Source organism: Acomys russatus, chromosome X, assembly GCF_903995435.1.
Source record: "Acomys russatus chromosome X, mAcoRus1.1, whole genome shotgun sequence".
Taxonomy (NCBI): domain Eukaryota; kingdom Metazoa; phylum Chordata; class Mammalia; order Rodentia; family Muridae; genus Acomys; species Acomys russatus.
The window spans coordinates 49,302,103-49,319,040 of record NC_067169.1 but is presented as its reverse complement, the minus strand read 5'-3'; the positions used below and the strand labels follow the sequence as shown (position 1 = coordinate 49,319,040).

At 36.0% G+C, this 16,938-nt stretch overlaps 1 pseudogene; it reads right to left on the bottom strand.

Moving 5' to 3' along the window:
• Positions 1 to 6,633: 6,633 nt before the first annotated feature.
• On the bottom strand, positions 6,634 to 7,387 carry LOC127185269 (kelch-like protein 8; annotated as a pseudogene).
• Positions 7,388 to 16,938: the final 9,551 nt, after the last annotated feature.

The following is a 16,938-nucleotide window of genomic DNA, read 5'->3' as shown; positions in this document are numbered from 1 at the left end:
GTGCCTCCTCCCTCACTGTTTGTCTTTGGTTGGTGCATCAGTGTGTGCAGGCCCCTTGAGTCCAGATCCTCTGGCCTTGGTGGTCTCTCTGTGGAGCTACTGAATCCACTGGGTCCTTCCATCCCCGCCCACACACATATTTCCATACAACTCTCAGCTCTCCTTTTAATGTCTGGCTGTAAGACCCAGTATCTGTCTTGGACGCCGGCTGGGTGGATTATCTCAGAGGACATCTGTGTTAGGTTAATATTCACTTATAAGTGACTATATACCGTGCATGTCTTTCTGAGTCTGGGTTACCTTACTCAGGATGACATTTTCTAGTTCCATCCATTTGTCTGCAAATTTCAAGATTTCCTTGTTTTTGATAGCTGGGTAGTATTCCATAGTGTAAATGTACCACAGTTTCTTTATCCATTCTTCGGTTGAGGGTCATCTAGGTTCTTTCTAGATTCTGGCTATTATGAACATAGTTCTGCTATAAACATAGTTGAGCAAATGTCCTTGTTGTATGGTGGAACATCTTTTGGATACATGTCCAGGAGTGGTATAGCTGGGTCCTGAGGTAGCACTATTCCCAATTTTCTGAGAAAGTGCCAGATTGATTTCCAAAGTGATTATATAAGTTTGCCCTCCCACCAGCAATGGGGGAATGTTCCCCTTTCTCCACATCCTCAACAGCATGTGCTGTCACTTGAGTTTTTTATCTTAGCCATTCTGACAGGTGTAAGATGGAATCTCAGAGTCGTTTTGATTTGATTTCTCTGACTAAGGATGATGAGCATTTAAGTGTTTCTCAGCCATTCGATAGTCCTCTGTTGAGAATTCTCTGTTCAGCACTGTATCCCGTTTTTTAACTGGATTATTTAGTTTGGTGGTGCTTAATTTCTTGAGCTCTTTATATAAAATTTAGATATTAGCCCTTTGTTAGATGTAAGGTTGGTGAAGATCTTTTCCCAGTCTGTAGGCGAAGGATGCTGAAGTGTAGCTCTTCACAGGAGAGGAGTGGGGGAAGGGCTTACTTTTTGTTAAGGAGCTGGTCACTGGGAGGTTGACCATGTTCCAGTGACTATATGGACAAAATGAATTGCACTTAAAAAAACTTTTTTAGGGGGAGAGCACTTGATTGGATATGTACTTGGGAGGACTGGGAAGAATGATTAGGATGCATTATGTGAAATTCCAAAATAACAAAAAATATATATACTAAAAAAGAAAAAATAGTTGTTATTAAAATAGGCCTGTCTTTGTATGTTTCTTGCATTCCTTTATGTCACCTTCTAATATCATTTTTTCTGAATAATTAGTGTTTTAACTATAATATGGTATGGAGAATTTCTTTTCAGTTACTGTCAATTTTTTCTATATGAATTATATACTTGAAGAGGCAGCTCTTTCCTTAGATTTTAGAAATTTCCTTCTATGGTTTTATTAAAGATTAAAGATTTTGTCTCTATATGCTCAAAATATCTAGATTTGATTTTTTCCTGGTACCACTAGGTTCCTTATATTATATTTTTACATTTTAAAAATTATCATTTTGCTATTTCTCCATCTTGTCCTTAAGCTCCTAGATTCTTCCTTCTATATGATCCATTCTGTAGCTTAGGCTTTCCTCTGTGGTTTTAAAAATTAGGCTTAATTAATTTTTAATATCAAGATTTATTTGTTTGATTTTTCTTTAGATTTTTTTGAATTAATATTTTTCTTTTCTTTTTCCTGTTTGTTTTTGAGACAGGGTTTCACTGTGTAGCCCTGGCTATCCTGGAACTCATTCTGTAGACCAAGCTAGCCTCAAACTCACAGAGATCTTCATGCCTTTGCCTCTTAAATGTTGGATTAAAGGAATGTACCGCTATGGTCCAATGAGTTAAATTTTTATATGCTGAATTGTTTTCATTATTTCATTCAGTCATTTGTTTGTGTTTTCTTGGACTTCAGTCATGAGTTTATTTCTTTCCCCTTTAATTTTTCTGAGATGTTTGTTTGCATCCTCATTAAAGTCCATGAACCCTTTGAATGTGTTTTTCATGCTGTTTTGAATTCTCTGTCTTGAATTTCATCTTAGTTGTTCTCACTGAACCCAATTTTGTGGGACTGGTGAACTTTTTCATATTGCTTATACTTTGGAAAGAAGACCTGGGCATTTGGATTTCAGATTTTGGTTGTGTCCTTTGATATGAATTGTTAGCCCACAAGACCATAGTTCTGAGGTGAAATGATGGGCTGGGTTTTTTGTGTGAATCCCAAAAGAAGATGATTTTTTTTACTATGGTGTTACAGGTGACTAAAGAGAGTCCCAACGCAGAGTAGTGAGTTGAGTAACTTTGGGATAGCCCTAAAGGGATAACTTAGGGGAGCAGGTCTCTTAAAGGGTTTGTGTAGGCAGCCAGAGTGTCAAGGCAGTGCATTGAGGTGGAGGGTTGGGCTTATTGGGAGATCCTGAAGTAGTGCATTTGAGAGGAATAGTTCTCTTGCCTGGGCCAGCTGTGTGTGTTAGATATCCAAAGACCATGCTGCGTCAGTGGGAGTGGAGTAGATAAATTCTGTGCCTTGAATTATTTGCTAGTTTGAACAGATCTTAAAGGACACTTTATTTCTTTCTATATGAAACACAATTTTGAAATGAAGATATTTAAGTGTTTCTTTATAATTTTCATGCCACCCACCATTGCCTAATTGCTCTCCTTAAGACTTCTAGTGCTATGTTAAAAAGAAATGGTAGAATGAGGGAACACTTGAATTTGTCCTTATCTTGGAGAAAGTACATGCTGTTTTTAACCACTGAATCTGTTGTTAACTATTGGTTTTTCATAATATGCTTTATCATGTTGAGTTATTGTCCTATTCTTAGGATGGTTAGTGTGTTTACCATGAAAGGATCTTGAATTTTATTAAATATTTTAAGCACTCATTTAAATAATAGTGTAGTTTTCTTCTTTCATTGTTGTTTATATTCCTTAAAATATATAATTATCAATAAAAATAATATATTTCCATACAAGTGTGTGTCAAGTTTTGATTATGTTTATCCTCTCTTTTACACTTCCATTTCTCCCTCACCCCCTCCTCTGTTTCTTAACATTGTCCCAATTGTTTTGGTTACTTCCATATATGGCAGGAAACATTCAATAATAATCCTTCTGTCTTCTTTATTTCCCATTAAATATTTTAAAATATTTTTGTTTATTCATATCTTTGTTTAGTGATATTTTCATATGATCATATCCACTTCTACTCCCCATTTTAAACTGCATCTAGACCCCCTCAATACATTCCCCATCAGCCTTTTGTGTTCTTCATTTTTCTGAAAATGAAATTATTTCAATCTTTTTAAGATTTAATCCTATTTCATTGTGTCAATACACTATATTTTCTTTATCTATTCAATTTTTATAAGAGCTTATTGAAAAATATTTATTTTATATTTTGATGTGTATGAGTATTTTGCTTGCATATAAGTCTGTGCACCACATGTGTGCATGGTATCTCTGGAGGCCAGAAGAAGGAATCAGATCCCCAGGAACTGGAGTTACAGATGGTTGTGAGCTGCCATGTGAGTCCTGGGATCAAACCCAGGTCTTCTGGAAGGGGAGGGAGTGCTCTTAACTCTTGAGCCATTGCTCCTGCTCTATCTATTTACTTGTAATTTATACTTATCCATCACCTTTCCTATTGCTAGCACTTATACAACAAATATGGGTATGCAAATGTCTCTACTATATGCTAATGTTGATACTTTTAGGTATATGCTCAGGAGTATATAACAAGATCATGTAGTAATTTTTATTTTTTGAGGAACGTTCATGCAGTTTTTCGATAGTAGTTGTATTAGTTTATACATGCATGAACACTGCATGAGGATTCCTTTAGTTCCAACTCCTTGAAATAATTTGATATTTCTTGGAATGTGTTATTTGTTACTTTCATATTCTATTTTTGGTATTTCTCTGTAGACCAGTCTGGCCTCAAACTCAAAGTTCTACCTGCTTTGCCTCCTAAGTGCTAGGATTAAAGTCAAGCACCACTATGCCCAGCTTCTTCTTCAGTTATTTATATTACTTTTTTCCTATTATATCTCCTTTGAAACTTCTCCTCTGCCTTGCTAATTTCATGACATTTATGTGTATTCCAAAGGGAACTCATATGTGTGCAAATTCAAAGCTAATATTCCCAAATCAGAAAAAAAATGTTATTTTTCTTTCTGATTCTGCGTTATCTCACTCAGAATGGTTGTTTCCAGCTCTATCCATTCATCCGAGAATTTCATACCTTTATTTTTCTTAACACCTAAATATTTTGTTGTATAAATATATCATATTTTCATCATCCATTCATGACTTGATGAACATTTAGGCTGTATCTATTTTATGGCTATTGTGAACAGAGCCACAGTGAATGTAAATGAGCAGGAATTTCTATAGTAGGATATAGAGTCTTTTGATTATACACACAATAGTGATAGAACTATATCATGGGGCAGATATTTGTCTAGCTTTTCAAGAAACCTCAGTGCAGATTTCCACTTTCACTTCTACCAGAAGTGAAGAAGTATTTCTCTTTCCCCACGTCCATGCCAGTGGTTGTTATCGTTTGGTTTTTTGGAACTTAGCCATTTTCATTTTGCATTTCCTTGATTATTGTGGATATTGAATATTTTAATGACTATTTCTCACCCATTTGTATTTATTTGATAACTTCCATTTTAGTTCTATGCTACAATTTTTTAATTAGGTAATTTTTTTCTTTATGTTTAGCTTATTTATTTCTTTGCATATTATAGATGCTAAACCCTCTATCAGGTATTGAGTCTGGTTTGAATCCAAGGTCCATATTGTGGCTCAGAATTTTTGTTCCAGGGGATCTGATATACAGTTCTGACCTCTATGGCCACCAGACATGCATATGGTACACATAAATACATCCAGACAAAATGCTCACAGTCATAAAATAAAATAAATCTTATGCAATTAAAATACATGATTTATTTTGAAAATTATTACTCTGGCAGAGAAAATGGGGGTTGCAACCTTATCACTGTCAGGTAGAGGTAGAGTAAGTCTGGCTTGTGATTGCAGCCTGTGTTGATAGTGGTCGTGGGAATCTTAATCACTGCTGCGATGGGAGTTTTGACTTCATGCAGTTCTTCAGGAAACTGGGCTTGAGGAAACCAGTTTCTTGTTTGGTGAAGATAGAAGTCCAGAATTTTCACTTGTCCATCTCTGACACCATTGTTACTGGAAAAGCACGGGGTACTTTATTGCTCACAAGTGGCAGAGGAAGTCTAGGATCCTTGTTTCCACTTATTATTCTTATGATAGCAGATATAGTACTAGCCAGCTACGTGAAAGATTGGGCATGGTATTTAGCCTTCAAACAGTGCTTTACTTTGGAGTACCTCATTATAGCCTTATAATTTTGGTGAAGGTTATGCTTCCCAATCAATCTAAAGTTAACTTTCATATTTGTTCTGATTAGAAAATAAATGAATCACTTAATATCATACTGGATTATCATAAAGTTAGCCAGGTGGTGATTCCAACTACTCTTGTTATATGAGATGGAGTTTTATTGATTGAATAAATTAACACATCTTCTGGTATCTGGAATGGAGCTATTTATCTAGTCAGTGATTTTTATTCATTTCTACTGGTAGTTACTGTCAAGTGAAAATTGCTGTCCATTGTCTAGCCAGCAATATATCAGTTCCCCCCTACAGAGAATTTACTGATTCTGCAATTCTTTAAGCCAGGATTCATCCATTTTATTGTTACTATGCATCACACTGACCCATTACATTGAAGATAATATAACTATAGACCTAAAGAACAAGATGTGGCAGCTTGTCCAGAGTTATTTTCAATAAATTACATTTTATTCATCAAAATAAACAGATATTTGAAGGTTTGACACTATATGAAACATTTTTCAGGACAAGAATAGGTTCAAAGATAGGCTGCCGCCTGCCTATTCCATCATTTGCTAACACAGGAAATACCACACTTAACTCTACGACTAACAACTCTTCAGCTATGAGCCCACAAGGTGCACTCACAACAGATGAGAGTCACAGGGACAGGGGCTGCAGTTGCAATCACATGCTCCTTGTCAAAATGCTCACTGTCTTCCAGTCAATCAGATGTGGTTGTGTTGTCCCTGCTGAGACTCAAGTCATAAACAGTCAACCACATTAGTGGACCCATGACCTACAACTCAGATCACATGTGGCCAGCTAGCTCTGCAGTGAGACATGGGCCCAACCAGCTTTCTTACTCAGCACCAGATTGAAAGCTTCCACTGTGTTTAGATAGGCATTGCCATTATGACCACCAGTTGCAAAGATTTTGCCCATCACTCTTGTGATCCCTACTCCACCCCTGGGAGTGGTGAGTACCACCATTGTCCCACTTGTTGCTTCGAAGGTCATACCGTTCAGCTGAGCTCAAAGGGGAATTATCGTCAAAACCAACAACAACATATACACAGCCATGAAGATCGCTTACGCTATTGCCTGCTTTCCGCTGACCCATTTCCTTGACTTCTATCCACTTATCAAGGTGTGAGTGATACCTTAGGTGCCACCCACTGCGTCAACTTTACCTTCCACAGATCACACCCACCTGTTGCCTTCGGCTATTCATTCATTTCTGGTTCAAAGAACCAACTGGTTTTTTTGATCAAATAGCATTCGATACTATGACAGGGGTCACCAGATCCACCTCGACCACCCACACAAAACAACACACCAGCAGTATGCTTCCTTGGGGGTAGTCTGGACTCTGTACTCAAAGTCAGGAGCTGGTTTGCTGCTCAAATGGAGGTGATAATTTCTTGCTTCATCCAAAATATTTCTACATTTCACCTTTTGCTTGACAATCTGTTCTTTTGCCATAACACCCATAAGAAAATCAACCAGCAATAATGGCAGACGAACCTGTACAAGCGTCTCATGCAGCCATTTAAGATGATTCTGGGGATTGGCGAGAAGCCACTTGATATCAGCCCTGTAGACCTGTTTCACACTGTCAATGTTGAGGTCAGTGGAGGACAGAAGCTTGTGGAGGTTCAGGGCAGGGAGAGGGACATGCTCACAAAGTCGTTGCATCCTGCCACCTCAGTGAAGTGCTCAGAGGTGTACTGGTCCGCCGTGCCCATCAGGCCTATTTGGTTGTGACTCTTCACAAAGGCACGCACCGCCAGGCAGTTGGAGGGGGGGAAATGTAACGTCATGTACTCAACAACAGGCTCTGGCTGCAGAATACAAACTGCATAGGTCCTCTGTCAAAGTGAGCTGTGAAGAGAAGATGAACTTCACCGAGTCATCTCCGTCAAAGTCTCCAATCTCAATCAGCACCTACTTGGCCTCAGTCACTTCAGAAAGAAACATGGCTATAGCTCTTTTCTGAAACATCCCATTCATTATTTTTTTCCCCGAGGGTCAGCAGACAGAAGACAGATGTAGCCACTAAACTTTAGACATCTTTCAAAATTCCTTCAATCGTCACTATACAATTCACTCACTGTCCATGCCCGCCGTGCAGGCCGAGCCGCCACCAGCTCATCCAGATTTGATGATCAGAGATTTGCATTTCAGATAGTGGGAAATAAATTTCAAAATTAGAACACGTCTAATTCATCAGATACCCCTTATTACAATAAGTTACTACATCTTGTTTCTCCTATAACTAAAATAGTAGCTCAATTCCTAATGAACTTCTTGAATGGACTCTAGAAGCAATATATTCCATAAATATGTATCAAAACAGGAGAAGGTTACAGAAGGCAAGGGAAGTGCTACTTATCATTTCTTCCATACTTGAAGGACTATGGTGAATGGAAATCTCACTGGGCAGACATCTTAGCAATACCCACATTCATGCTGAAAGAGAATGGCCAGACATATGATTGCATACTGTTTATGGAATGCAGCCAATGGTTTGTCTGGATGATCATAGGGATGGAAAAACTAAAACAAGGAGGCCCAGGAAAGAGGGATGTGAACAGCTCCTTTTTTAGTAGTTAACTGTCAAGAATTTGCCTTTTGTATGTATAATTCCAAAGAGTAAACAAAGCTGAGCAGAAGTTGAATAATTCAGTGACTAAAATGACTTATTTTGTGTATATTAAGAAACTTCTTTCCCCAGTCATGCCACTACTATCACTGTCCAATGGGTTCCTAAATTTAGTATATGTGGTAGCAGGAATGTTAAATACATAGGCATGAACATAACAATATGGTGTTCTATTTTTAAGACTGATTTGGCTGAAGCCAAAGCTAAAAATGAAACTTGTCAAATATAGACACTACTGTAGAGTTCCCAGTATTTTTATTGTCTCATTTTTTTCACATGCTACCATAGTATTTAAATTACAGAATGTGATGAGGTGTGAACATCACTTAAGGACTTTGGTTTGCTTTTTGCAAAAAAGAATAGTGCATTTTGATTGCATGCAAGACATGTTAAGTGAATAGGATCTAGTTATTGTTATTTTTAGAATACTAAGAGTAAATTAGTATTTTTTATGGATTAGCTTTAGTATGATTCCCATTTGACGTGAAGATTACTGTGATAGCTCTTTTTAAAGTAAACATAGCTAGTCAATGGTATCTAGTTGTTTGGTCAAACATGTGTCAAGATACGGATGTGAAGGCATTTAAAAGGTGTTATTAACATTTAAATAAGTACATTATTTATAAAGCAGATTATGTTCCATAACTCATCGAATCAACTGAAGGCCTTAAAGAAAAGGTGAATACTCTTCTGAGAAAGGGAGATTGTGCCAGAAGACTTCCTTTAGATTCTGTGTACAATATCAATTCTTGCTAGAATTTCCCATTTCTATACAACAAATCTGTTTTACGTTTTAGACTTGCCAGAGCGCATGGACACGTAAGCCATTTCTTTAATATAAAATTAAAATTCTAAGTCTTACCCATTAATCTAGTCTGTTTATCAATTTATCTAGTCATCCATCTACATGGATATTACAATCTATTTTTCTAAACAATGCTTACTAATACTCAATAAATTTGGTCAATGTAAATTGTTTTTTTTATTGTCTGATTGCAGTAGAATTATTTATCATCTAAATTTTCATATCTTGATAGAATGGTCTCCCTATTTTGTTCGTTTGTTTGTTTGACTTTGTTTTTGTTTTCCTAGATAAAGTCAGGTTTTGTTGAAATATATATTCTGTTTGTTCTCATTGGTTTTGCTGGTTTAAAAGATTCATCTTCAACTAGGTATCTTAAATCAATGAACATAAGGAATACATGAGGAAGTAAGTCATCACTGTTTCTTCTCAGATTTAAATGTCCCTTGACAGACTACTTTCCTTTCTTCAGATTTCAAATCTTTTGTTTGTTTATGTGAAAGAACTAGAATTGTACTGGAAAGCATACTCAGTGGTAGAATGGTGGCCTATCATTCACAATGATCAATAGCAGATAAGGAACCAAACAGTGGCAATAATAATAAAGCAGCCAGGGCTGTTAGTTATCATTAATATAAGGAATAGGGAAATTTTTCCATATTCTCAGAGACAGAAATCAAGAGAGAACTTAAAATACTTTCTTTACTTGCCACAATATATTTCATGGGCACCCCCTAGGGTAGGCCCAAAGAGTGACACTTTAAGCATTTGAGAAAACAAAGAAGAGAACTAGGTTTTCAATTCAGGAAAAATGTGTGTAGTCCTAACTTGATTACTGTGACTGAGATAGCAAACATTACCATACTTACTTCTCAAGGCAAAGAATCAAAAAATTAAAGAGTGTAAAAATCTTGTATTATTAGTAGATAAATATTAACAAAGCTGACCACTTATGATATTTGCTTAGAATAGCATTTGGATTAAAAGAGAATAAATATACCAGTCTTTTGTAAATTTACAAATGTATAAGTTGAAGCTAGATTTGGTTGTACATACCTGTAATCCTGGCAGGAGGATCATTGTGGGCTATACAGAAAAAAATTTTAAAGCAAAACCAATAAAAGGAATAGACAAGAAGGGAAAGTTTTGATAGTAGAATTATTGGATTCTAAGGAAATTTTCAGAAGACAAAGAGATAAAGAGTTTCTATATATAAAATTTATATCATTCTTGGTTGAAAGAAATTTTCTTGTTTCCTCTAGTGTGGGTCTTTATTTTCAAGAATTGTGCCTTGAAAAATAAGATCATGTGATATTCAGTTTACAAAAGGACTGGAGAATGGGTTAAAGAAATCTCAGGGTTTTTTCTGTTTACTCATAAATTTTCTCTAAACTCAAATTCAAATAGTATGTCACTGGTATCCTCATCTTTCCTTGCCTAGCAACTTTTCAGATTCTGATCATACTGATAACTACCTCCTCTTCAGTTCTTATTTTAATGTCCTAAGAGTTGAAGTTTCCACAGTACCAGATAGCATCACAGTCCACTGTCAGTATATACTAAGCTAACACTTCATTAATTGGCACCCCTGTTTAATAGCTATGACGATGATGCAAATGAACACAATCCTTTAGTAGGGTATGAAAGAATAAGCTGACATCAGGGCTGACAAAATTTACAATGAGTATATAAATTACTAGTTGGTATTTCTTAGTATAAAGTCAAAGCACATTTGGGAAAAAGGAAACATCAAAGACTTGGCAGTTTAGGTTAAGCAGAGAACAAGGAGTAAATAATGTCCTACAAAACAAGCATAGCTTTCTAGACTTCTTAGTGGGCTCCTTGGTGAGTAAGTGCTTGGGGCTTAACCCATGGGCCCTGGGATTTGTGCCTTCTCAGTCCTTATCATTCTGGCTCAATAAGTGACTTCTTTATGGCCATTCTTGGCATTTTACTGTGTCTTTTATTATCCAAGTGTCATCTGCTATTTTCCTTGTTAATGATCTAGCTGAGCAATGAGCTTTGTATCTCAAGCAGTTTAGAGCTAGCATTAATTTCACGCATCATTATTAATGGATTGATTTTTGTCTCAAGATGTTTTCCGAAGCTCTCCAGAGAAAGCTTTGTCTTCGAGTCCACTCTCTTTCTGCTTGTCATCAGCTTACTTTCCTCTTTCATCTGCATGATGAGCTATCTGGAATTATTTTCATTCTTCTTTTTTTCTTTAGCCTTGTTTCTGTACATGCCCTCATGACGGACTTTTTTTAGACAAAATAATACCTGGCCAATCAGCCATTTCCACACCCAGTTGAACAGCCTGTCAGTCAGCCTGCCAGACTGAGAACTCATCCATTGGAAAGAAAGGTGAAAAGTTGTCAGCCAGTACCAACTTCAGTCAGTCAGTCAATCCATCAGAAAATTTGTACATCAGTGAAACAGTTCATTTGGTGGCCTATTAATCATTTATAGGATGGTAATCGGTAAGTATGGAACTAGTCTGCCAGACAGCTAATCAGATAGACAGACAAAAAGCTTGTCTAATAGACCAATAAGAAATCAGTCATCTAATCATTCAACTGGGAAATCCAAAGTCATTCTGTCACTTAAGTCAGTTTGGCATTCACTCTGTCAATTTATAAGGCAGCCAATCAGAAATGTAGTTAGTATACCAGTTGTTCAACCAATCAGTAACCCTCATTAGCCAAAGCTGTCAATCGTTCAGCTAGCCAGTTACAACACAGGAAAGAAATACTAAATGGCTTATTTTTTTCTTGCTTTAATATACTTACAATTGAAAGGAGACAGACATCTCCTTTCATAGCTCAAGCCACATCTCACCTAATTATTACTATCTTCTAAGAGAGCATGGCACTGCCAGAACACTTTCAATAGTGGTGTAAATTAAAAACAAACCTATGAGCATATACAGGGGGAGGAGGTCCTCCTCAGTCACAGTCATAGGGGAGGGGAGTAAGGGGAAAATGGGAGGGAGGGAGGAATGGGAGGATACAAGGGATGGGATAACAATTGAGATGTAATATGAATAAATTAATAAAATATATTTAAAAATTTTAAAAAGAAAAATGTTACCATTAATTAAAAAATTAAAAAAACCAAAAAACACCAACCCCCTCCCCAAAACAGATGAACAGCTACATGAAAGATGACCTAAGCCGGGCGTCGTGGCGCACGCCTTTAATCCCAGCACTCGGGAGGCAGAGGCAGGCGAATCGCTGTGAGTTCGAGGCCAGCCTGGTCTACAAAGTGAGTCCAGGATGGCCAAGGCTACACAGAGAGACCCTGTCTCGAAAAACCAAAAAAAAAAAAAAAAAAAAAAAAAAGATGACCTATACAAAAGAATGACTTCAAGAACTGATTGGGAAAAGACACTCTTGACACAACACCATACTAGAACCCAAGGAAGGCTTCATTATCAGAGTGTAGGCTAAATTTCAGCCCTTTATTCTTGTTTGTCATTGCACATTATACATTGGACAAGTATCTTAGCTATGGTTTTTATTGCTGCTATGAAAAACCATGACCACAAAGCAAGTTGAGGAAGAAAGAGATTATTGGGCTTATACTTCCATATTCTAGTCCATCACTGAAGGAAGCCAGGACAGGGACTCAAACAGAACAGGAGCCTGGAGGCAGGAGCTAATGCAGAGGCCACAGAAGGGTGCTGCTTACTGGCTGGCTTCTCATAGATCGGTCATCCTGCTTCTTATAGAACCCAGAACCACAAGCCCATGGATACTACCACCCACAATGAGCTGTGTTTTCCTCCATCAATCACTAATTAAGAACATGCTGTATAGCCAGATCTTATGGAGACATTTTTTCAATTGGGAGTCCCTCCTTTCAGATAACTGTAGCTTGTGTCAAGTATACATAAGACTAGCCAGCACGCAAACACTTGTGAAGGTCTTGTCAGAAAGACTTCTTGACACAGCCTCAAGCAGTTCCTTGTATTCTGGATTGTCTCTATCAACAAAGCAGTCCCAGATTAAGAACTATATGTCAGAAGTTCCTCCCCTCAGTTGTTTTAAGTTAGTTCGCCAACAAGACCTACTTGCATAAAATTATTTTGTGGAGTCAGTTGCAGTCAAACATATAGGCCAATGTGAGATTACAGTACCCCTGTCAGCTTACATGACAGAATTGGAATTTTAAGAAAATAGAGGATATGGGATTTTGCTTTTCTAAAAAGTAATGTTAGAAGAGAGGCTCCCAAATAGTGTGCTTTCAATAAACATTTAGAAATTGAATAAATAACAGATAAACCTAGAAAATTATCTTTTATATTTTAAAACACATAAGCTTTATTTTTTTATTTTTTAGATATTTTTATTTACGTGTGTGTGTGTGTGTGTACACATAACACAATATGTGTGTGGTGTCAGAAGAGAACTTCTGGGAATTGGTTCTCTCCTTTCACCATGTGTCCCCAGGATCAAATTCAGGTCATCAGGATTGGCAGCAAGCACCTTTACCTGAAGAGCCATCTTGCTGGCCCAGGCTTTATTATTTTCAAAACACTTTCCTTCAATTACTGATTTTTATCCCTACAAAAGTTCTCTGATCTAGGCAATGATTATTATCCTCTTTTTATAGGTGGGAAAGTACATCTTTGCAATGTGTACTCTAAACAATTTCTTCGTGTTACCAACAAGTGAGTGTTAGAGTTAGAAATTGAACACAGACCTCCTGACTCCTAGTCTAGTCATTATTTGCCAACTGAAAAGAAATTCCAATCATGATAATGGGAAGAGTGAGGCTAAGCTCTGTCAGTGGATTAGAGATCAGAGTAAGGCAGAGTCTGACAAACTTATTGGGGCTCTGTGTCCCAAATTGCCCTAAATGTAATAGGAGGACTCAAAAAATCCATTCCAAGGCAAAATAATAAGGTGTTGGTAATCTATATTTTTCCTTGGGGTTCCTTACACTTACCAGCTGGGTATAAACCTGGCTGCTTGCCTCTTTAGAGGGACTTCATGCTTGACCCCATAGTTTTAGATACATAGATATAGAATTTAAATTTAAGATTATTCTTCATACATATTATATATGTTTCTACTCTAATGTGAGGTATTATACCCATGTAACTCAATTGTAATACAAGATTTACTTCCAATATTTTGAAAGTGCTATTGCAGGCTGCTTAGGATAACTATGTTATACAAGTTAATTGTTAGTTGATCAAATCATGGTCATGTCAATTAATAGCCTATTTTTATCACAAGAATATACAGCATAGATGTAAGAAATAGATTTGATTTTATAGATAGGTAAAGTAAAATAGCTAGATAAGGTCTTCAAAAACCTCAGAGTCACATAGAATATGGCATTTAAAGATGTTTTTATTGTTTTAAGGATTCTTTGACAATAAGACAGGTTAACTCCTGGCAACACCCAGCCTACCTCAAAGAAGATGATGAACATCAAAGAACCTCCTTATGGAGGTGGCTTCAAATGTGGCAAACAAGCCAATGGGCAAAAACGTCTTCATTTTGGTTACAGACAGAATACTGCCTAAAAATAGGCAAGCTTGGATGCAGGCAGAGCTGATTGCCAAACTCTCCTAAGACAGGGTAAGCAAGTCCTCAATAGTTCCTGCTTCACAAATATGTCTGTCAGATATACTGGGCCAGAAGGCTAAAGATGATGCTCCAATGTTAGAGTTTCGGGTGCCTGTTCAGGTAACAAACTGTCTCTGTCATTTTCTTCATTTTAGAAACTGCTAGCCTGCACTTGCTCTTTGCTCAGGTAATTAAACTTATTCCTTCTCAAGTCTCTGATGTGGTTGAAGACCAGCTAGTTTAGTTTTACAATTAAGCTTAGTTGTTTAGTGGTTAAGATGTTTTTAGATCTAGATAGATGTTTTAAGTTGATAGAAATGAGATATGATAGATATTGATTTACCAGAATTTTAGACTCACCAAGATAGGAAATATGTTTTCTTCAAAGTTGCCAAAATGTTATGAATGTAACATTAATATAATTCCTGATTGTTTTGTGATTATTCTTGCTGTATGTAGTTTATTTTATATATGTATAATAATATAAATCTATAAAATTTTTTTGAAAATTAAAAAAATAAAATGGATTTAAAAATTTTCCAACTTAGTTTCATCTCAGTTTTGAATTTTACTTATTATAATGCAATATTTTAATGTGGAATTGTAATTCTAAATTCTATTCAACTTGAGGATTTTTACTTCAAGTTTGACAAATACAAATAGCCAAATCATTGTGAATGTAACATTTATATAACTCATGATTGTCTCATGGTTCTCCCTGGTGTATGTAGTTTGTTTTATTCATGTGTAAAAAATAAATGTATAGATTTAAAAAAGAAGGTGCCTTATAAATACAAAGCCCAGAAGGCTATATTTACCTCCCACCTTCATTCAATAATGGTCAGGTATACATCTTGTATACTTTCCACCTACATATGTCTCATCTACATGTGATTAAGTATGCATTTTGTAAAATTGGTGAAAACAGACTTGATTACAGTAGCAAAAACACTGTGCTCCTTGTCTTACATAAACAGCCCCCAGGATTTCAGGAAGTTATCTCTCCTTGGAGAAATGTAGTTTACAGGTTAGAGACATTTTTGTTTTGTATTGTAGCTCTCTTAAGCACAGTAATTAAAACAACTTTAGCCATCACAGTAAAAAAAAAAATAAATAAATAAATTGCTAACCTCACAGGCCCAATATGTGGGCTCTTAAAAAAAAGAAAAAAAAATTATTATGTTGTTGAATATCTTCATTAATATATTTTTAAATTTAATTTATATGGTGCAGAAAATTGCTATCTTAAGAATATGAAAATTATGTATATTTCCTAAAATTTAACTGTTGGTTATGACAAAATTAGCATACATTTAAATGTGCTCTACTAACTACTACTCTACAGGAATTTCAAAAGTAAAATGAGTGAATTTTTAAATACTGTAGCAAATAATTTTGTCTTAAAAATTCTAACATGAGATCTAAAACCTAAAGAAATTTTCGTTAACAGGTGCTCACAGTTACCACAATTGGCTAGGACCCAGGGAAAGTAATAGCAATCAAGAACAGAATACCAACCCAACAAAGAGAAGCAAATACTTCAAAAATTATAAATTCAGATGCTCAGATCCTCATATAAAAACACAAACACAAATAAACAAGACAAAGTACCTTCTCCAGAAGCCAACAACACTATTGAGATAGACCCTGAGAAAAAAATTTAGATGAAGCACTAAACAAAAACTTTAAAATGTTAATTATTATGTACAAAGACCTTATGTGCATATGTTCTAAGGACTTTATTGAAGACTGGAAATACAAAAATTTGAATGAAATAATGAAAACAATTCAAGACATGACATTAAAATTTAACAAATGTATATCCACTAAATAAAAACTGTATGTAAAATAGAGAACTCAGAAGTAAGTCTCACAAACAGACAACAATACATAGAAGAAAGAATTTCAAGTCTTGAAGATACAGTAGAAGAAATAGATAGCTAAATCAAGGAAAATGTTAAGTCTAAAATAAAGTAAGTGTAGAAAATCTAAGCCTACTGAGAGAATCCAAATTAACAAAGTCAGAAGTGAAAAGGGGGACATAACAACAGTCACTGAGGAAATCCAAAAGGATCATTAGGTCTTACCTCACAAGCCTATATTCACCAAAATTGGAGAACCTAAAGGAAATAGACAAATTTCTTCATAGATTTCACTTACCAATGTTAAATCAAGATCCAATAAACAGATTAAACAGTCCTATTGCCCATAAGGAAATAGAAGCAGTCATTAAAATCTCCCAATCAGAAAAAGCTCAGGGCCAGATTGCTTTAGCACAGAATTGTAGTAGACATTCCAAGAAGAGCTAATACCAATACTCCTTGAACTATTCCACAAAATAGAAGCATAAGGAATATTGCCAAAGTCATTCTATGAGGCCATAGCCAGCATGATTTCTAAGCCACACAAAAAATCAACAAAGAGAATTTCAGGCCAATTTCACTCATGAACATTGATGCAAAAATACTCAATAAAATAATTGCAA